Genomic DNA, 6000 nt, shown 5'->3' with positions numbered 1-6000 from the left:
TTTCAGTTTTCGATATTCAAAGTAAACCATCCGAGTGTCTATATGAAAAACGGTAAAGCCAATTAATACATTTGGACTTAGTCTTAGGAATAGTTTGATAATCTGTTATTTGCACTCGTCCAAAAATCGGAACGGAAACTGAAACGTGTAGGACATGTGTGGCTTCCCCTTTCCGATCACGCACCGATCCGATTATTTCGTCATCGACGGAAGGTTCTCTGATCGGAGTCGGATCGGACTGGGATCGGATAGATGTGACTCGGCCTGAATACGTAACATTAGGAACAGCGTAGCATTAGGGTTCCAAGACCCTAGTCTAGGTCACGCATAATAAAGATGTTCTTGATATCGAGAAACGTCCTCTTGGCCTGTTCAATTCTTGATGGTATTTCTTTCGTCGAATCGCAACTATCACGCACTACTGCCTCAGATGTCTGAAGGATGATACGTTCTCAACGATCTTGTTATGTATACGGGGGGCAGCTTGTGTTTGCACCTTAGAGAAAACCATAGGTTTCGTTTTGGGGACGCTTATATGTAGTCCATAAGAATATCGAATTTTTGGCTAAGAATATTTCTTCCGGTCTGCGTTTTTGGACGCGTGATGCATTTTTGTCTAACGCATTATACATTTTCAGAGCTATTTGCTGATTTAACGATTTGTCAATAAGTTCTAGCGGGTTAATTTCATTATTGACCTTCATTTGCTATTTAGTGGTATTTAGCACTGAAATCTATTAACAGCTGATCCAGAAGTATTGAGACTTAATGTTTCCGTTAACCAACAATCAATCTTTAGTATCCTGTGATGGTAGTACGATATGACGAAAACTTCTCGACTCGATGACTTAATGTTTTAACATCAAGAATTTTGATCATTTCCGAAATTTCAGTTTCAATTTTCCTTGCTTTAAGTTATGAGAAAATTACTGATGGTGTTCGCTTTGCCACTCTGCACTGCCAGTATGTTTTTCATTTCGCAAAGCAAAAGTTTTGTTTGGCGGAGTTCGATAATCCAGAGAAGTTTCGTAGGTATAGAAAATATCCCATAGTGAATTTGTATCAAAAACAGTTCTCAATAATTTACTATTCGAATTTCCAGGACTCACATTTGCTCCTCTAGAGATTGCCTTGAGTTTTATCTGGTGTTCTAAAGTTAAAGCTCAGTTCTTGCGAAGCGTCCAAAGTTTTGGCTTTTGTTTTTATCTTTTGCGACACCGGAACAATCTTCCTCCCACATTGCTGAATCACTCGAAAATTACAAAATCGATAAAACTTTTACAATACATCTATAAAAAATAATTTTTTTTTGATATTTGCTGTAGATTGTGTTTTCGTATATGAAATATTTTGCTCAATTAAATTTCACGGAATTAAAATCTTTCGCAAATGTAAAAAAACTTCTGTCCGAAACACTTAATTACTCAAATTTTTTTGGACAAGCTTAAAAATTTTAGTTCCTTCAAAGCAGTTGTCACGGTTTGGAAATATATTGAACCGATATAAATAAAGCATAAGCTTCCAGAAGAACCAGTTCAAGGGGCATTTTAAATACATGCTTCCTATCATTTTATAATACGATCATTTTGTATGGCATCCAACAAAGCAAAATAAAAGGTCGCTACTTAAAAGAGTGTTTAAACATTGCCGATATTCCAGCTTTCTTTTTTTTTTTATTGCGACAGCACGACGAGTGGCTACTTGAGGTGTGTAAGTGGACTAATTCCGGTGGCATCTAATTTTTTTTCTTTTTTAGAAGTGAACTATGTGTATAGAACACTTATATTAAAATTAATGTAAATTATATTCTTTTTACTGCTGCTCTGAATGGCTCTTGGCTTCGGTATCCTGATAGCCGTTAACATTATTATCGAGAGTAAAGTTTCGTCTATTATTCCATAACTGCTAAAGGGTTTTTCGGTTCATAAAATATGTATTTTTCTTTTTACTAATTTGTCAGTTAGTGACGCGGATTAGTGTAACGAAAAAGATGAATTTCTTTGATGCAACCTAAGAATGATTTGAACCAATTACATTTTATGAGGAATTATACCTGAAGGTTGGATGTAAGGATACAAAGCCAAGGTTTAGGTTACATAGCAAGCAAACAGTTCAAGTGATTTGTTCGTGGTTACTTGTTTTATTTAAATTAATGCCATCGTTAACAAATGACAATTGCTTTACCAGCCTAACGAATAGTAATGGCGACACTATATTTATAGTCAATGCTATTCGAACGAAGTTCATGACAATACTTGAGAATATAATTTGAAGGTTTGAAGCTGATGAGTACCAATGTTGAGATCAATTGTAAGTCTCTTCAGTTAAGTAGTTATTTACATAAAATTGAATGATGCAAGTCAAGACTTCTTACCGAATTGGCGGCCTTGTTATGTCTTCCGGCACCATGTGGAACTCTGTATAAGTCAAGGAGGTAGCCATCAGCAGTTTCAATTTCATGAACTTCTGTCGGGTAGCCATGGATTCTAACAATATCCATCTATTATGGATTATTGATTTGAAACAATAAAATCAATTTCTAACGAATTAAGGATTATAAAAAACTTACAAAATTGAGTTTTGGCGTGTCTTTTCCGCATACATTTGACAACATAAGTAGAATAACTAATGTAACAAGACATTTCAACATGATTTTGAAGTCAACTACTACTACTATTTTGATAAAAGATTTGGCTAATATAGACGTTGTTAATTTTAACGATATTCTCAATTAATTACCTATAATTGTTTAAAGTAAATGATCTATTTATAGGATTGTGAAATTGGTTTAATTGATTTAAATTCACCATGTTATTTGCTTAATCGTTGTTAAAATACATGAACTTTAGATTTTCTATTTTTTAAATCTAAGTAAAAGTATACATTATCTATCATTTGTCACATAATGTAAAATTGTTCCGTTTAACTTTAGTTGCATGCTCATATACGGGCATGTTCCTAGTGCCCCAATTTAGGGTAATTATTAGTGCTATCAAAAAACGAATGTAAGTGTCATGGGTTCTTTGGAGGTCAAACGTAACATAGTAAAATAATTTTTTTAAAATTTTTGCTTGCTTGTGTCAACAAAGCCTACATATAGTGGTCTTTTAACTTCTTCTGTTCTTTAGTCCACGACCTCAAACAAGCCACAAAATTTGAGATATCAGGTGGTAGTTGCCATACAGGGTTTTCGCACCTCTTTTAAGTAGAGGCATAAGAAAAATGGACCAGATTTTTTGGCACAGGGTGTAAAAAATGTCAACACCTCTCGCTCCCATTGCTTGTATTATTTATGCTAGAATGACTTCGTAGCCTGCTGCCTTGTTTGGTTTAAGTTTGTTAATAGCCAGTTCTATTTCTGCTTTTAGGATGGAAGTTTCATCCATTGTTCTGTTGCTAGTGATTCATTCTATCTTGGAATAGGCTTTCACAATATTTCCTCCAGGTTTCTAGAACATCATTCAAGTTCGTGACCATGTCTCCGGTTTTCCTCATTATATCCCATGGTCTTGGAGAGAATTTGCGTTTTATTTACTTTACTGATTAGAATAAGCCTCGAGTGTTATTGTGTTAAGAATGGTGTTGCTCTTCGACATATATGTTTTGGAAATATTTATTTTTATCTCTTCTGCATCGTCTTTGTGCCTTCTATACTTCTGAGTATACGCCTTTCATTGACTATTTCAAATGTTTCAGTCCACATCCAATATTCGTGTTTTTTCGGTGGTTTTGATATATTTAGTTTCTATTAAGATAGTCTCAGTTATTTGGCGGTTTGTGTTTATATATTGACGGCTAGCGACTGTTGTAAACAAGTTTTCGTGGAAGGTATTTTCATTCTCGATTGCGAGCCTTGGTATCTTGCGCTGGTGTGGTTTCTGTAATTTTATGTGAAATGGGAGTGGACGTACATTATAGGCTAAAATAGATAAATAGACATGCCAAATGTGCATAACGGTTAGCCGAAATCATCACACTTCGCAGGTTAAAACAAATTCAGAAAAGACGTAGATACCGCAGGTAGATGGTACAATGCGAAAACATTAATATCGGCTTTTTCGGAAACCTGGAGACTGAGCTATAGATCTGAAGAAAATATTTGAATAGGATGGGTGATGATCCATTTAGGTCTTGGTCGGGTTTGCTTTAGACACAGTCGGAAAAAATGTATTTAGATATCACAGTCTCCTTAAAAACAGATTGTTTCTAAAGATCATCACACTATTTGTCAGCCTCCTAAGCAAACAAAAAGGAATCAAATTCCTCATATTTTCATCCAACTTTCTAAATTCAGCAACTTAGGACTGATCTTCTTAAAGGGCTTTATACAACACGTTTCCAATAAGTAACTGATTGAAACAAAAATAATGAGTAGTAATCAGAAACGTTAGAGAGACACATAGCCATATAATTTTTTACATGTTTTAAGATTTAGTTTCTTAACACGATGTGATATTTTGTGTTTGACACCTGCTGAACGAGAATTATAGGTTTATCTCAAAAACACATATTATATTAACTTCCTGTATGCACGAGGTGTTTCGCGAGGACAGAGAAATCTTTTGGAAAAACGTCCAGGGGGTCAAAATAAAACGATTAAACTCATACGGTTTAATCGATTCTCAACCGTTTCTAAAATAATCGGATATAACGTTTCCTGTGATAACAAATAACTGAAATCAAATAATTGTGATATAAACAACAAAATTAACTTAATTTAGAATATATTCCAAAATATCTTCGCCAACTTCAAAATGACGTACGCTGTTAATTTCTCGTATTGTGGTTTCTACTACAATACAACAGCAAGCAGCTTGAAGTGAAAATTCGATTGGGTAGTCCTAAAACGGTTTCTATTATTGTTTCGCATATATTGATTTCATCCACCACCAAAGGCAATAATCCCGTGGATTTAAGACGAGTTATCTCGGTGGGCAAGCATGAGATCCTCATTTGCCAATCCAACGATCACAGAAAAAAAAAGACTAAAATAGGTCGGACCTGAAAGTACGAGTACATTCATTGTTGAAAAATTTGCGACGCCTTGTCCATCATGTTCGTTAAAAAGTCTTCCAAAAACCGAAAATATTCATCTCTCGCACGACGTCGATTCAATACAAACGGACCAAACAACTGGTCCTTGAGCTTTCCACACCACACGCTAAACTTGAACCGATGTTTAAAGTTTCTGTCATACATGAAGATTTTCATCGAACCACCCATTTTTATCGTAATAGCTATTGATTCCATCGCGAGAGAAGTGTGCTTCATCAGTAAATAAAATGTATCTGTGTAGGTCTCGATTTTGTTGGATCCATGCACAAAATTTAACTCTCAAGTCATAATCGCCTTCTTGAAGACTTGAATATGTTGAACGTTTAAATAGGTCTGGGTAACATTGTGCTAGAATTAGTTTAAGATTATTGGCCGTGTAGATGTGACACATTTTGTGCAATCAAAAATACACATGATTTGTTCTAAAGAAGAATAATATAAGTATGGCCGATAAAGCAAGTAACTAGTATCAATAGCTCCACCCTAGGCTCAAGAAAAGTCTATTAAACATCTAGTTGAGCAAGTAAAGTGAGTCAGCGACAAAAGCCTATTTCATCACACACTGTGTACTTTTCAACAGGCTGGAAAACCAGAAAGTGCCCAAAGAGTACATAAAACTTATAAAATATATGAACACAAACACAACGCAAATTGGAACAAGCTAGGGCGTCTGCCAAGGCGATAGCCTTAGCCCCCTACTGTTCAATAAGGTTATGGACCAACTAATAGAAACCGTACGGAACGTGGGATTAGGATATCGCATGGACGCACATAAACTTGACATATTATGCTATGCCGACGACGCCGTACTCATCGCGGAATCAGAAGACAACCTACAAAGAATGTTACACGCGTTTAACAAACACGAAAAGAAATTGAACATGGAGATTTCTAACACAAAGATCAAATGCATGACCGTACCTAGGAAACATCTGCGCTGTAAGC

The sequence above is a fragment of the Dendroctonus ponderosae genome, unplaced genomic scaffold (assembly GCF_020466585.1).
Source record: "Dendroctonus ponderosae isolate FM_Combo_2020 unplaced genomic scaffold, Dpon_F_20191213v2 Dpon_F_20191213_4, whole genome shotgun sequence".
NCBI lineage: Eukaryota > Metazoa > Arthropoda > Insecta > Coleoptera > Curculionidae > Dendroctonus > Dendroctonus ponderosae.
Note: the sequence above shows the minus strand (reverse complement) of the source record.